Source organism: Pseudopodoces humilis, chromosome 4 (assembly GCF_049639895.1).
Source record: "Pseudopodoces humilis isolate 2021_Gansu_Grassland_sample_001 chromosome 4, ASM4963989v1, whole genome shotgun sequence".
In the NCBI taxonomy this organism is placed as follows: Eukaryota; Metazoa; Chordata; class Aves; order Passeriformes; family Paridae; genus Pseudopodoces; species Pseudopodoces humilis.
Window position 1 is genome coordinate 52,430,392 of NC_142203.1, and position 13,163 is coordinate 52,443,554.

Sequence of the window (13,163 nt, forward strand, 5' to 3'; positions counted from 1 at the left end):
TCTTCCTGCCTCTCCCAGCCACTTCCAGCAGCCAGGCTGAGTTACTGTAAGCCCCAGACAGAGGAAAGACGTGAGCCATTCACATGAAACTTTTTTCTAAACAGTCTTTTTTCTAAATTCTTCAGAGTGTGAGAAAAGCAAAAGAAGCTGCTTAGTGCTGTGTGTTCACATTTATTGGTTCTTCTGCAGAAAGCAATGAGTACCATTAGTATCCAGGAAACACCATTATAAGCTGGCTTGTCAGGCAAGTACACAGGGAAAGTACTGATATTCTTTCAGCATGGTTCAAGTCAGTGCTGTATGAGAAAGCTTGGTTGGTTCTGATAAGCTTATTCATCCATTCAGCATTCATGCTGTGCTAGGTACTCAGTATTTTGATTGCTCAGGCTCCCAGGGGATCCACAGTGTGATGCAAACAAAGGGCAAAGGGAAGCCAGGATGGCACCATCTCTCCAGTGAGTTGTGTTTGTATTTGCCAATACAGAAGAAGTTTGTTGTACTGGTGATGCAATTTTTATCCTCCAAAAGAATAGCTAAGTTGTTTTCTTGCTCACACTTTCTGAAGAATAGGTAGACTAGACTGGATACCTGCCTATCTCGCCCTCGCAGAGGAGGAAGATGTTGAGATAAATCTCTTGAGGCTTTGGAGATCAGGATAATCATTTGACAAAAGCATCCAAGACTGGTTCTTACTCTCTTGGCACGGCAAAATGATTTGCATGTGCTCATAGTTTCTTGCAGTGGAGGTAGTGGACTTTAGTTTGGATGTGTTCCTTTAAGGATTGAGACCCAGTGTAGGTGGAGGGGTTTTATACATTGGAATAGAGCAGTGGAGTCAGACAGCTGACTGATGAGTCTCTTGTTTCAGACAACCATGAAGTGGTGCCCACTTCAGAAAAGCAGCAGTAATTGTGAGGTGTGGGATAGATACTAATGTGTGTCTTCTATTCTGTCAGTGAACACTTGTGAAAGGCTCTACCTTAAACTACTCCTCGTGGAACTAATATTACTGTTATTTGATTTATAACCCTGTTTTCTTTTGTACCAACAGGGCTGTGCTTCCCGTGCTCCTGCTCTTAAGGTTGGTTCAGGATGCTGTTGCTGGAAACTGCAGAACTTTGTCTGTTGAAGTGAGATGCCTTGGAGTCAGCTGGAGGATACTTCCTTTCTACACAGAGAATAAGAAACTCCTCTGTCTGAATCATACTGCTGAATAGGCTGGCTGGATTAGCGTTCGCTTTGATATCTTTTTCTTACAGCATGAAAGGTTTGGATTTTTTTTGGCTGAACCTTTGTGACCAGTGATTTTGTGAAGGATTTTGCCATGTTTTAGAACTGCAGGAATTTTTGGACATGTGAACGTACTTGAATTGGTGAGCACCAGGAGATGAGGATTAACAAATTTGTGGTTTAAAAGGAGTATATGCATGGATGGTGGGTGGGTAGTCTTTGGTTTCAATTGAAGCCATGCATTTCATTTCTGCATTTGAATGTAGGGAACTTCTCAAATCCTATCTGACTCATACCAGGCTGAACATATGCATTGACATGCAGTGAGCTGCACAACTGTGTTGTTCTTGGACACTGTTCAGCTGTAACAACAAGGCCACATCTGAGCTGAGACAGCCGTCTATGAAGGCAGTCTCTTTTTGTAGCCTGTTTCAGCAAGTTGAAGATGACTTGTGCATAGTTGTTGAACCCACCTTGCTGCTGTAAAGATGTTGCTTCTGGTATACTTTTCTCATTTGAAAAGAATACTACTTTTAGACTATGAATTTTCAGGGTGTAGTGAATCTGAAATATGATTATGGAAATCAGAGTTGCTATGATGACTGTCGTTGTGTTAGTTCTGGTGGTGACTTGTCTCAGTAGCTTGCTGTTTTATGGTAGTTAAGGCAACCTGCCTTGGGGATAACTTCTATGAATTTGCTGAAAAAAAATCAACACCAGACACTTGGGATATTGGTGGGGAGTAAAAGTTGCTACAGTGCAGTTCAAGTTCCATTTTTTACTTCTAGAGATAAATGCTGAAATTCCCATGACTTAATTTGTGGCAGCTAGGAGTGTCTCAGCAGCTGGGCTCAGCCTGGCCTGTTCACTGTTTCTGGTATCTGAAATGCATACGAGATGTTAAATAATACCAGCCACCCCTCCTCCAGCCTTACATAGGCATCAGCATTTTCTCATTCTGGAGAGATCTGGGACAACTGGATAGCTGATAAGATTAATACCCTCCACCCCCTAGTTCTGGAAGATGTTGACCCAGTTTGCAGACATGAATCACACATTATATCAATACCTCATGATGGGTGTGTAATAATTCCACTGGTTTATTCTGTTTGTAGATGCTGTGACAATGGAGTTAAGCTGCTCTGAAGTACCTCTTTATGTAAGTCCTACAATACTAGGCTTCTGCCTGGAGAGTTGCTTTCTTTTGGGTAACAGCTCATTGAAAAGCAGGGTGAATGAAACTAAAAACCATTCTCTGGTTTTCTGAGACTGGAGGCTGCTGAATGTTGCTGTCTGATGAAGCATGTGTGGAGGTGATAGTTTTCAGTAGTGCAACTCAGCTCTCTGAAGGAAGTTTTCAATTATTTCCCCTTTGTGATCATTACCTGGTTCTCCTTCAGCATTCTCAATTGCAGTTTTCAAAAGCAGATTTACTGCCTGTGAAGAGACGCCTCTCGCTTGCTTTCCCATAATTTTTGGTTGTTTTTTGCTTACAAAATTCCAAAATACCATTCTCTCAGTTTCCACTAAGCAGGAAATTTTGTGTTATGTAAAAAAATAAGTTGAAATTTGTAACCAAGTGGATTTTTTTTTCTGCAAAACCTGAAATAATTGCTTAAAATAGATGAACTCCAAGCTAATAAACAAGTAGTGACATGAGTGAGGACATATTAGATAAACTTAATTTATTTTGTGCCTTCAAGGAGCTGCAATTGTGAGTATTAAAACTTGGGAACTCTAGTAGTTGTTATTAAAAAAATATAATTGTGTTTTTTGTATCTGTTTTGCTTTGCAGTGAGATTAGTAGGGGTACATGGATGATGCCTAGGGGGGAAATGGGAGAATACTGAATGGTTTTCAAAAAGGTGGTAAAAGATGAAACAAAGAAAGAAACAAAATAATTACCTGCTTATTGTCATGAGATGGGGATGGGAATGGAGGAATATGAATAATCTGTACCCTGGAGTAGTGAAGGAACATACGATACACATAATGCACCAACATGATTTTTCATTGTATTTGTCAGCTCCAGAGCTGGAACGTCAGGCTTGCAATAATTAGATGCAGTATCTTTAAAGGCATCAGGAGAAAAATGTTTTTGAGACCTGCTCATGTGATGTTTATTGTATGGTCCTAGGCTATATGAACAAATTTTTATAGGAAAAGTAATCAGGGACGTGGTGATATCTGATCTGACTGACCTAGTATCTTCCCATAATAAGGTTACTGACCACTTTGCAAAGGGCTGTGCAGTGGTTTTAATCCAGGTTGTTGAAAATGAAGCATTTGATACTGTGTCTCACAGGAAACTCTTATGGACAATAAAGAAGGGGAACATTAATATAAAGAGATAAAGATATACAGGTACTGCAAGAACTATTAGGGTAGAGAGAAAGATACTACAAGTGATAGTTCTGAAGTGTCATACTTAAGTCTACCTTAGTATTTTGATTATAAATGAATGAATCAGATGATTCTATGAATCAGATGCAGGCTTGCAAAATATATGTAAATTTGTTGACATCAGTTTTAGGAGATGCTGGTTAGTACTGAGAAGAACTCAGTAATTATGTGGGAAGATAGAATTTTCCCACCTGTTATTTATGCCAGTAAAAAGTGGAAAGAATTGTACAAAACTCTGCATTTGGAGACTAATAATTGTACATCTCTTATGAACAAGGGACTCACCATGAGGGGGAGGCTTGGAGTGTTTTGGTCACTTGTAATGTGGTGGGTGGGAGAATGTGATTTTAGTTGAGAACATTCACCCCAAGCTTTGCACAAGTGAGAGTCTGTACCAGATCTAAGCTTTTCTGGTTGTGCTGCTGTGCTCTGGTAATTTTCCAGTTGTGGTCTTCAGTCTCTCACCAACCCAGGTGGATAAATTCCAGAGGGGGCTCCTAAATTGCTAGAAACCCAGTGAACTAGAAACCCAGGATTGTCATCAACTCATTTTCTTGCGAGGGCAGCAGAAGGAGATGGTCTCTTTCTTATGGGTTCCCAGTGTCCTAACATGCCTGAGGTTAGTGGAGAAACGTGGACTACCAGGGCAGTGGGAGCACCTGGGGTGAGTTTCCCAGAACTTGGGATTGCAGTAAATTTTTAACAGTCTCCTGTTTATTTATGTATTTCTTTGTGTATGTGTGAGAAAGATGGAAAGTTTTCTTTCAACCCCCATCTGAAATCTTAGCAGACCTTATACTGATCATTTGAGGTTGATGCAGTTAATCTAATGAGTTGGTGCCTGAAAGTGTTGCAGCTTCACAGTCTTGCCCATCACAGTATTTTTCATAATATGAGTGCTTTTATGAGTGTGTTTGGGTAGATCAAAGAGGTCTATCCTTTCTGAAAAAGTCCTTAAGTCAGGGCAGTTATCTTCTATTAGTTAGATCAAATTATTTCTTTAGTTCTGGAAACTCCTTCCAACTGCTTCTGCTTTATTTGCGTGACTTTATTGGAAAACACAATCAAAACAGCATTTAAATTAAACATGAAAGCCCTTTCTGGTTATTCAGTTCCTTAGTCTTCATTAAGCAGTTCTCTGACAAGCTGAGCTTGTCTAAATGCTCTTCCATCTCCATTCCTAAACCCTGCTTTCATGTCCCATAATCAGGGATAGAGAAAACACCTCTGGAAAACTGAGGGAACCTAACAAATACTTACACTACCATGAATTTAGTTATTTCTCTAATGTATTCCAGTCCTTTCTAAAGGGCCACAGTGGAACTGCAGAGTACCATGTCATGGCAATTGCACACTGTTCACATCAGCATATGGTTCTAACACATTATTTTCCACAAGAGAAGTGGAAGAGATCAAAAGGTAGGAAGTAATCTCTTCTTTTCAGCCTCTTTGAAAGCATAGGTTTTGTTCATTGAGAGAGGAAGAAATTTGCTGTATCCTGGGTCCAAAATTAGGATGCTTTTCACACTGTATGTAAACATAGCACCTATATCCACTGGACTTTACCCTCTTCTTCATTGCAAGAATGCCTGTTTTGAGAGGCTTGAATTTCATGTCAGATTATCTGATAAAAACTGAAGTTTTGTGCTTATAATACATGTTTTTAAAGATTATATGCAGGGTACTTTGTTGACTCACTCTATGTGAACAGCTATGAACACAGCTGGAGGATGTGTCCATACAGTGTGGCTACTTCAAACTGTTGCATTGCAGCAGTGCTGAATATCTTGGCAAATCTAAAATTGTATGTGTAATCTTGTTGGCCAAGTGATGAATATTCTATTTTGTTACATAAGAGAGAATGCTGCCTGAAAGCTCAAGGACCTTTCTGATTTAATAGAATTTTGGTGAAATACATTTAAGAATGCTCTATGCAGTTACTTCATTTTGAAAATGCATTATTTAATACACTTCTTCTGTATTTACTTTTTGTGTCAGCAGTACATTAAAATCTAATTACAACACACATCAATGCCATGATTTAAAAAATAAATGGTAATGAGATGGAAAATCAAATATTTGAAGGACATTTCCTCACATTAATTTGAGAAGCTTGTTTCTGGTTTCTAGACAGCAAATTACTGCTCTAACCACTCTATAAATTTACTCTTTATAAGCCAGATTAGTTTTCAGGATTGACTAGCCAAGAATACACCAACAGTTCATAGGCATCTCTTCTTTCAATGCTAATAATACATCATTTAAATATCTAGAACTTGAACGTAAGCAGGTTTTGCCCTCCTAAATTATGCTTTTTAAAAACTGATACAAATTCAATTCTATTTAGCCACTTCTTTCTGTAAAAGGAGCAGCAAGCTGGGTTTTTCATTTCATTGTGTACTAAAGACAGTGTGTGGAATAAGACCTCACTATCTTCAGGCAGACACTGGTCTCATGGAAAAAAGACTATTCATGAAAGATGGAAGATCAAAGGCAAAATATTTGATGGAGCACTCTTCAGGTATTAAAGAATTTATGTACAGCAGTTTTTCCTCCTATTGTACGCAGTTTTTAATGTGGAGAAACAAATCTCCCTCATGGAAAATCACTCCTTATTTAATGGTGGGTAACTGTTTTTTGTTTATTTTAAAGAAATGTTATTCATTACCAACTTTGACACTGGCAAAGAAATACCTTGCTGCCATGGGGCAAACATACTTTGGAAATAGTGAGTTCCCAAGAGCAGTAAATAAGTAAGTAAATTATTCTCTGCTAGGGGCCTTATGAATGTTTCCCATAGGAGCAGGAGAGATAAATAAAGAAATGCTGAGCCACAGAGTGTCTCGCCAGCAGTTTTGTGGAGACACCAAAGGGACCTCATCTACCCAGGAGATGGTGCTGAAGGTTATGTGTCTGTCTTTCCAAATGAACTTTTGAATGTTGATTCTCTGGGAAGAGGCAGAAACACAGGCTCCTGGCTTTGAGGCTCAAGATCTGGGAATTTAAATTTCCACTTGCTCTCATGCTGCAAGGTGCTTACTATTCTCAAAATGTACATACATACCTAAGATATCGCCTCTCCTGTGTACAACCACTGCAGCTGGCTCAAAGCCACCAAAGTCTCAGCTTAATTAACTTCTCTTGTGTTCTGTTATACAAAATCTCCCTCTTAAGGCGTCTCAGCTCCAATGTTTCTACTTGGGGGCAGATTTGTTTCTGACACTGTTACAGCTTCCTGTGTGAAGCACAGGTGCCAAGAAGAGAGAGGTAGTTAATACTGGCGTATGGAAGTATTCCTGTGGGGAGGTTTTGGAAGGTTTCTCTGGCTGGGTTGGGAAGGGCAGAGAGTCGGATGTGGCACCAGGCTGCTTGCAGCCACAGAGTCTCCTCAGGGCCTGGAGACTCTCAAGCTTTGCATAAGCTCAGTGATGGTCTTTCCTCGGGCTGAGTCTGCAAAGTGCCAAACACTATTCCAGCATGCTTTTGTATGATTTGAGTGGGAAGTGGCAGTAGGACTCAGGAATTGATTGTGAGGAGTTGATTGTCTCCCTTGTTGCTTGCTTTCCCAGTTCCCCCATGCTGTAGTTGATATTTGAAGTGGGGTAGAAAGGGATAATTTTCCATGGTTTAATACAGCTTTTGTTGCTCTTGCCAGGTATCGGTATCTTCTAGCCAGCCTTTTGTGGAAAGAGGATGATTTCTAGCTGGTCTTGTCAATTCTGTACTTTCGTATTCTTTGCTCTTGCAGTGGGTCTGGCCATAATTCTGGGCCTGTGTATTCAATGAGGCTGAAATGACTGCCTTACTTAGACTTCACAGCACACAAAAAAAAAGTAGTTTAAAATGTAAATGTGTGCTGGCCTTTCAGCATGCCTTTGTTAATGCACAGAGCTGTATTGGCCTGATCCAGTTCTGCCTGGAGTCAGGTGTAATTTGTTGTCTGCTCTGGGAGCCAGGTCAGGTCCATCATGGGAAGCCTGCATGGGGATGCACAGAGGAGTATGCACAGGCTAGCCTCTGGATGCAGGCCTGCTGCCAGAATGAGACTGAGAAAATGTATCTGAAAGAATGGGACCTATTTTGAAAGATATGAAAGAAAATAATAGGTGCTTAAAGGGTGTCCATGAGCAGGCAGATAATTTTTGTTCCACTGGGATATTTTTTTCCCCTCAGTCCTTAAATTGAGATTTTTCTAGGCAGAGACTTTGTGCTTACATGTTTTTTTTGTAGTGTCTGCAACAGTAGAGCCTTGATATTACAAGGGACATGAGAATAATTACTAGTCTGATTTGTGTATTTTAAATCAAGTCAACTGAAAGAGATTACTCCTTTTCTTTTAGTCAGCAGTCACATGTCAGAAGGGATGTTAATTTTCTTATTGCAAAAATTGTCTGACCTATGTTAACAGCTCATTCTTAAGTTTTTTGATTCCTCTGTATTATTTTATGCATGAACATAAGTTGTTCTGTCCCTGACAGCAAAACACTGCATGATTCTTTCAATGATAGACAAGCTAGAACATTAATGTATGTTTTGACACCGGGCTTAATTTTTTTTCTTTCTTCTGCCTTCTCTCCTCTCCTTTCTGATACAAGCATTCCAGATATTTTTATTTCTATCCAGTCATTCCAGACTTAAAAGATATTCCATTTATTTATTTATTAATTACTTGTTTATTACTTCGCCATATGGGACTCTGAAAATTTTTCAACACCTTAGCTGTTGTCACAATTTGATAATAAGCTAAACACAGCTTTAAGATTGTTGGTGGCAAGGTAAGGAAAATAAAGTCTGTTTGATGTAAAGTGGTGATTTGCTATAGATTTGCTCTGTGGTTCAGATTGTTTAAAAGCACTGGTAGATTAATTCTGCATGAATGGCCAGTTCCATGACTGTCTCTTATACTGCTGCTGACATAGAGCAGGCATAAAAAGCACAAAGCCAGCATAAGCTTTGTATCATATGCTCTCACTGATGCCTTAGGATTTTAGCTTTTATATTTTTCATGTATTTGTAATCCTGCAATTCTTTAGTGTATAGCTGTAAACTCCCTATAGTATAGAGCTACTGCTTTCTCATTTTGGTCAGACAAAACAAGTCCTCTCTAGGCCTGGGAATCAAGGACACTTTACTGTCTCAGGCCCTGAGAAATGTACACAAAAGTGAGTTGTGGGGGAGCAAACTTGGGGTAAATGACTTCATTACCTGATGCTGTAATTGGAAGATTAACACCCAATATGCAAATGGAATAAACTCATAAAAGTATGAAAACCCATCGCCCATTTTCCATTTGGGTGTAGCCCCTGAAGTGTACCTGAAGGCCTTTCAATAAATATAGCCACTTTTTATTCCCTTAATTTTGCCTGGCCTCTATTTCTAGGTAGCCCACAAGGCATCATCACTAATTCAGCAAAAATGAAATTGTGTTCCCAGGTCTGACATGGGTCAGGTTGGTGTGGCTGGATGTCGCTGATGGTGATGTAGAAGTGGTGTTGCTGCCAGCTGTATCTTAAATTGAGTAAAGGGCTGGTTGAGAGGGTTAACAGAAGAAGCAGGACTGAAGAGGACAATTTTTTTTCATCATAAGATAATGCCATAGAAAATAAAAACCTGGAAAGCATCTGGGCATATTGCATGTGCACTGGATGAAAAGCAGATGTCTAATACATGTTTCTTTTTAAAGTGGGTAATGTTAGAGGCAACTTAACAGTGTGCAGTAGCATAGGAGACTTGCAGACATATGTATATCATGACCTGTTACTTTGTTTCTTCTTTTTAGAGGAAATATTTTTTCTTTATTTTGTTTTTGTTTTTTTGATTCTGTTGGATTCTAATTCCTTTTGCTGGAGGCAAATTTTGCAGCTCTCAACAAAACCCTTTGTTTTTCTCTCTGTGATCTTTGTTGAGGCTAGTGAGGAGGTAGGGGGTATAACTCATTTTGAGACATCAGCTTTGGGTAAAAGCCAGTGTATGCAGTTTCAGAAACTCCCGATACAGCAGATGTATTTCAGTTTGTCACTAAAGGGGGAGTATTGCAATAAGCTTGATTGAAACCCACAAGGTTTAAACCCCGACAACATAAAACAACCCTTTATCTCTCTTCCCCTAATCAAGGCCAAGGACTTGTTAAGCCATTAAAGAAGCACAAAGTATGAACCAGGTGCAGAAGGGGGGAGAGGCCAGACAGGGATTGTTTGGGTGGGAGGAAGTTCACAGTGCTGTGTGTGAGAGGTGTTTTCAACAGGGTGGGGAAAATCCATCTCTGAGGAGTAAACTTGGGCAGCTTTGATCCTCCTGTGAGGCAGGGGAGTCAGCTAGTTAACTTGTCAGTATCTCCTCCATCCTTCTTTGCTTGGAGTATGCTTTCATCATCAATTTGGATGTAACAGAGTGCTTAATTTTTTTCCCAGTTTTTGTGGGCTGCTTTGTCAAAAAGGTGGCTATGGCTTCTACCAGTAAATACCTTTTCTTTTAAAAAGGCACTGCATCTGAACCAAAGTGAGGAACTTCCTGCTTTTTCATATAAAAAGAGGGAAGCTTCTCTTCATTAGGAAACTTCTCTTCTAGGGCTTTTGTATTCAAGATAGTGCTGGGACCTTGCTAGAGACATCCTTCAGATTTTATTTTGGTGTTCACTAAACACTTTCTTTTCTCACTTTTTTGACAAGAACACAGAGCTGCCTCAGCTGCTAATCAGTGGGCTTCCTGTGTGTTGTATTGTCTTAAGCACATGTGGGCTTGATGCTTCTTACTTGTGCCTGGAAGTGTCTGTGGAAATGCATCCTCTGCATTTCTCAGAAGCCTGCCACATGCTGAAGTACCTACAGATAGCTGGTGTGTAAAGCTGATGAGTTTGGGGAACCTGACCCGGTGCATTTCCTACCTGGCAGCATCTTTCCCACAGGTTCAGGGACTGAAGACCAGCCTTGTGCAAAGGAGTGAAGTTCTCTGGGTGCTGGTGGAATTTTGCAGTATGAATCAGCAGAGGACTGTCTCTTTTAGAAGCAACTCTGCATGCATATTTAATTTTTATGAAAGTGTATGTGTGGGCTTTTGGACAATATGTTGTATTAAAAATAACTCTATCAACACATACCTTGCCTCCAAGGTATGTTTGTATGTAGAATTACGCTTATTGCATTATTCTGGATAGAAAAAAAACAATCATACTCAGTAGTTTCTTCCCTTAATTTATTAAATGCTGGGAAAATTCACCCTGGTTTTGTTCTGGACATTTTTAGCTATACAGTTAGAAGGCTAATGCTTCTACAGAAAAGTTCAGCTTTTATGTCTTATTTTTTTCAGTTTGTAACTTCTTTCCTTCCCTGCATTCATTATTGCTGCTTCATTACTCGCTGAATCCCATTGTATTCAGTTCAGTTTAGGTACATGTTTTCTTGGGCAAGACCATAACTGCATGTACTGAAATCTGTAGGCAAGATCTGTCTGGTGGACACTATAAAAACATCACAGAGCATTGGAAAGGCATGTTTATAATTTTTCCTTGTTATTAATGATTTGAATATGATTGATTTGTGTTCATTAAAATTTCCCTACTGCTAAAATTTTTCTATTTTAGCATCTTTTGTGTAGAACTGCTCACAGTTGCAGCTGAGTTGCAGAAGGGTCATTAAAACTGTATGGCTGCTACTGTTCTTGTCCAAGCAAAAGTAAAATATAAACATTTTCTGAAGTGAGTCCTCTCAGCAGTGAAAAAATATTTATGTGAAATTGCAGTGGCCACTAGCAGCTGACATAGAGGAAAATATTCCTTTTGTTGCTGGCAATACTTGGAGATTTGCCTTTATTTCAGTGCATTGGGACTTGCATTTTGGGAGCAATTAAGCCATTTTTTTACCTCAGTGCATAAATATTTTTCTTAGAGCATATAATTGTAATTATAAAGCTGATATTTGTTTGTCCTGTTACATTTAGAGATGATATCCTTGAAAGCCCTGGATTAAACCTTACTTGTCAAGCTATTATGCTACATGCGTAGTTTGGTTACTTCAGAACGTGTCATTTTTATGGTAAAAAGCTTCTGGAAAGTAGATTTATCCAGGCTATGTATGCAAGGATACAGAGCAGTTGTTGAAATTAAGCATGGTGGCCTGGAAATCCTCTAAAGATCTTTTTGTGTTGCATCTGTTTTGCTGGGGCAGGGTCCTGGTGAGGAGGATGGTGGTTTCAAAGTGGAAGAAGCTCAGCTCACATTAATGGCCAGTTATTTATTGAGGCACGGAGTGTCCTGCAGCAGACTAGGGATGAGGCACAGGGGAAGTGCCATGGTCAAACCTTCAGCCCCTCCTGCCTGCCTGGATGCTGCCATGATTCAGCTGTGAGCGATTGCTACCCACATTTCTCTCTTCTTCTCGCAAAGAGCCTGCCTCAGCCCCTTGCTGCGATGCAGAGCAGGGTCAGAGGAATGTCAGGAGGTGGAAGGTCTTCTCCCAAGTCCAGCCTTTGCTGCTTCCTACCCAGGACATGGGGTTCAGAGGTTCCTGCTGCTGCATGCGTGACATGGTCAGCTCTCAAGTGCCCAAGACAAACCAAGGAAAAATGTGTGTCTGAAAAACCCGTTTGGTGACACTGCAAGAGTGCACAGACCTATAAATCTTGTTAAAAACACGAACCTTGCTAATCTCCTCCCTGGTGCCAGTGCCAGGTCAGTGTTTTTCCTGGCAATAAAAGGTAGGCTTTAGTTTATGGATCCCAGAGAGGTAAAAACTAACACTTCCTCAGCCACGGGTTTAATGTATTCAGAGTTGAATCTATGTCTCTCTTACGGTCCTCTTAACTGCAGTGTCTTCTCCCTAGTTCCCCTGTTTGCTTTTCTGGTTTTTATTTTAAGGATTACAATAACAATCTTGGCTTTCATTAAATCAATATCAAAACTCCTCTTGGCTGCAATAGACTGAGGGCTTCTCCCATGTTATTTTTCTTCTGTTTTCTGGTATCTTTTTGCAGTCAAAGGTGTTGATGTGGCTGCCGGAAGTTCTCTGCCGGTTACAGAATGGTGTTTGAGAGCTCTCCAGTTTCCTTGTGTTTCTGTGGTGGTTCTGTAGAGCTGAATAACATTTTTTAGCCATGCATGTGGAAATCTAAGTAAGATAATGGCTGGTTGATCTCAGTAAATGCCCTTTGACTTTAAAATTTGTCTTTTCTACAAGTCCACCAGAATCAACACAGTGTGAGCTTGAGGCAAGGATCTTCCCCTGCATCTACCTGAGAAATGAGCCATGGCCAGGGACTGTGTTTATTTGCTGAGATGCTGAGGTGACACACCCTTCCCCTTGTTTGACTAAGTGGGGACTGAAATATCTGAGGTTCACATGGACCCTGAGAGCATGCTTAAGCATACCTACACATAGAAATCAAGCTCTCTCTGTTACATTTTCCCAAGTTTTTGAGGATACAGATAGCCTTATGAAGGCAAGGAAAGAGTTGGGAGAGAGGTTAGGCTGTTGTTAAAATAATGAATCTGTGAAAATGGTGTCAAAGACATCTAGCAACTGGATTGTCAAGACTCT

At 40.1% G+C, this 13,163-nt stretch overlaps 1 protein-coding gene across 5 annotated transcripts in view; it reads left to right on the forward strand.

Annotated features, from left to right (window-relative positions):
- The first annotated feature begins 1,058 nt into the window (after positions 1 to 1,058).
- The window catches only part of ARHGEF28 (Rho guanine nucleotide exchange factor 28), a 110,956-nt gene continuing 98,851 nt past the window's right edge, over positions 1,059 to 13,163 (forward strand). For 3 of the 5 annotated variants that reach the window (XM_088054290.1, XM_014252385.2, XM_088054292.1), the window contains exons 1-2: positions 1,059 to 1,373; positions 2,346 to 2,389. The gene's annotated coding sequence lies outside the window, so the exon portion shown is untranslated. The remainder of the gene's footprint in view (positions 1,374 to 2,345; positions 2,390 to 13,163) is intronic. The other 2 variants (XM_088054291.1, XM_088054299.1) reach the window with 2 other exon arrangements.